The sequence below is a fragment of the Pongo abelii genome, chromosome 6, assembly GCF_028885655.2.
Source record: "Pongo abelii isolate AG06213 chromosome 6, NHGRI_mPonAbe1-v2.0_pri, whole genome shotgun sequence".
In the NCBI taxonomy this organism is placed as follows: domain Eukaryota; kingdom Metazoa; phylum Chordata; class Mammalia; order Primates; family Hominidae; genus Pongo; species Pongo abelii.
Genome location: NC_071991.2, coordinates 83,380,957 through 83,384,485, shown reverse-complemented (window position 1 = coordinate 83,384,485; position 3,529 = coordinate 83,380,957).

Genomic DNA, 3,529 nt, shown 5'->3' with positions numbered 1-3,529 from the left:
ACTGAACGTAGTTTAATTTCCAAGACAAAAGTTTATCTGTAAAATCCTACTTCTTTTTATGCATATTAATACCAGTCTGAGATCAAACATACTAAGCTCTGAAGATAAAAGTATTAGGAATAAAAAATTAAATGAAAAATCTAATGAGTGAGGAAAGATAGTTACCATTAAGTTTTATTCTGAAAGAGTTTCTTAAATATATACTCACCTGATTTTTGCCTACCCAGATCTCAAGTTTATCTGAGTTTTCCATGCAAAATGTACATGGAATGCATAAATCATTATTTAAAAGTAATGTACTATTAATCATAGTGGCATTATTTGATATTAATCATAGTGGCATTATTTGATATTAATAAAAAATTAAATGAAAAATCTAATGAGTGAGGAAAGATAGTTACCATTAAGTTTTATTCTGAAACAGTTTCTTAAATATATACTCACCTGATTTTTGCCTACCCAGATCTCAAGTTTATCTGAGTTTTCCATGCAAAATGTACATGGAATGCATAAATCATTATTTAAAAGTAATGTACTATTAATCATAGTGGCATTATTTGATATTAATGTGGTAATGGGTCCAAAATTGTATATACTCCATTGCAAACATGGCCAAAGAGTATCTAGCCTATCTTTCTTAAGAAACTTTGTATCACAGAAGAGAGAGAGGGAATTTATTTTTGGAATTGTCATTTTCAATGTTTTTGTCTCTTCTCACTTATTTATTTTCTTTTTACTGAGCTATAATCTATATCTCTTCTCATTTAAGTGCTGTCTTGTGTAAATTTTTAATTCTCTGTCTACTTTTTTCTTGACTGGACTTCGCTCCAGAGTCATGAACCAGGTTAAACCTATCGGTCTGCTTATCCTATGCTCATGTCTGAGCAGTTAAAATGGCTGGAAAAAATACCTACACACACACACACACACACATACACACACACACACACACCCCTGTGTTGCTTGGTCTCTCTTTAAGTTCTACAGACATAAATCTCAGATGGACACTCAACATCTCCAGAATCTTACTAAACTTTCATAATATTTTCATCAGCTTACATGTCCTAATGACTATGTCATGCCTTCTGTGTGAACCTCCTACATTACCCAACCTCTCTTCCATGCTCATGCTCACTATAAGCTTGTGTTACATGCATCAGGAAAGCAGGAGCATTTAGACAGGAACTCCTTCATATTTCTCTGTGAAAGCCACCACCCTGCCCACATCATTATTCCTCTTTTTTGACTTCCTTCTCATTTCTATGGTTGCTGTGCTTGGCCAAGGTCAAAAGACAACCTGGTCAAAGGCCTCTATTGATTATAAATCCTTTCCAGGGACTTTGTTTCTATAGTTATCCCCTCTGTCTCATGTCCACATGTCTTTTGAATTTCTATCCCATTTTTCTGTTCCCCTTCATAATAATTGTCTTCAAAGAGTTATCTAGAGTTGCTTGCTGTTATGGGACTGAATTATATTCTTCCAAAATTTATAGGTTGAAGCTCTAATCTCCAATGTGGCTGTATTTGGAGATAGGGCATTTATGGAGACAATTAAGGTAAAATGATGATTTTACCTTATAAGGATGGGGCCCTAACTGACAGGACCAGTGTCCTTCTGAGAAGCAGAAGAAACACCCGATGATGTCTCTATCCACACACACACACACACACACACACACACACACAGAGAAGAGGTCGTGTGAGGAAACAATGAGAAGGCAGCCATCTGCAATTTAGGAAGAGAGGCCTCACCAGAAACCAACTTATAGCCTCCAGGACTGTGATAACTTCGTTGACTTTGCCCTGGTCAAAATTAACACTGTCCCTATTCTTAGTACTAATGGCCATTCCATTATTTCTCTCTTGCTTGCTCTCTCAGCAGCATTTAACAAAGTTGATCACCACTTCCTGCTGATAGTTACTTTTCTTGGAAACCATGGTACCACACTCTTTCGGTTTCCTTCTATTTTATTGGCTGCTGCTTCTTATTCTGCATCGTGGGCACTTCTCCTCCTCTGCCTGAATGCTAAAGGTAGGAGCAACCCAGGTCCTGGTCTCCTTTCTTTTCTCTATCTACACAGTTTTTCCAGTGAGCTTCATTCAGTCCCATGACTTTAAATACTATTTGTATACTTAAAGTTTCCAAATCATATGCTTAGCTCTGATCTCTCTTCTGAGCTCTGAATTTTATATTTAGATCTCCTTGACAGCTCCACATGAATACTAAATAGCTATCTCAATTGTATTGTGCTCAAAATAGAAATGTTATTGTCACCCTTGACTCCAATCCTGCTTGGTCTTTTCCTCAGTATATGGGAACACCATCCACCCATTGCTGATGCCAAAATTCTAGGAGTCAACCTTGATTCCTCTGCTTTCTTCATTTACCCTCACCTCTAAAGCCTTGGTAAGTCTTGCTGACTCTACCTCTAAAAGTGTTTTGAAACCTACCTTTTCCAGTTCCTATCACTGCCCTTTTAGTTCAAGCTGCCGTAGTCTCTAGCCTGGACTATTTTCACAACCTTCTAACTATACCAGGGTTCCCTCCTGTTCCCCACCCCACCCCCTAGTCCAAATGGAATTCCAGTGGAGTGGATATGTGGTAGCCAGGGTGCTTTTTAAAAAATATCAAATCATGACCCTCTAATTCCTCTAATAACTTCTCTAATGACTTCTCATCAGAATCAGAATAAAATCCAGAGTCATGACCTTAAAAATTCTAGTGCTTGAAGCCTTTAAAATATATTCTATGAGAAAAGTCCAGCAAAATTATTTCACTATTAAATATGATGTTGTGGATTTTTCATAGACCCTTTTATTAGGTTGAGGAAATTTTCTACTATTCCTAGTTTGTTGAATTTTATAGTGAAAGTGTGCTGAATTTTGACAAATACTTTTTCTGTATCAATTGTAATGATCATGTGGTTTTGTCCTTTATTCCACTATTATGGTGTATTATTTTCACTGATTTTCATATGTTGAACCATCCTTGCATTCCTTGGATAAATTGCACTTGGTGATGATATAATTCTTTTTATATGTTGTTAGATTTGGTTTGCTGGTATTTTGTTCTCTTGTAATGTCTTTGTCTGGTTTTGGTAGCAGAATAATACTGGCCTCATAGAGTGACCTGAGAAGTCTTCCCGCTGTTTTATTTTTGGAAGATTTCATGAAATTTTGGTGTTAATTCTTCAAGTTTGGTAAAATTGACCAGTGAAAGCCATTGGACTGGACTTTCTTTATGAGACATTTTTTGCTTACTAGTTCAATCTCTTACTTGTTATAGACCTATTCAAATTTTCTATTTCTTCTTGAGTCAGTTTTGGTAGTTTGTGTCCTTCCAGGCATTTTTTCTTCTTAACCAGGTTATCTAATTTGTTGACATACAATAATTCCTAGTATTCCCTTATATGCTTTCTTATTTCTGTAAAATCAGTAGTAATGCCATTCTTTTCATTCTTCATTTTAGTAATTTGAGCCTTCTGTCTTTTCTCTTGGCTAGAGGTTTGCCAGTTCTAATGTTGTCTTC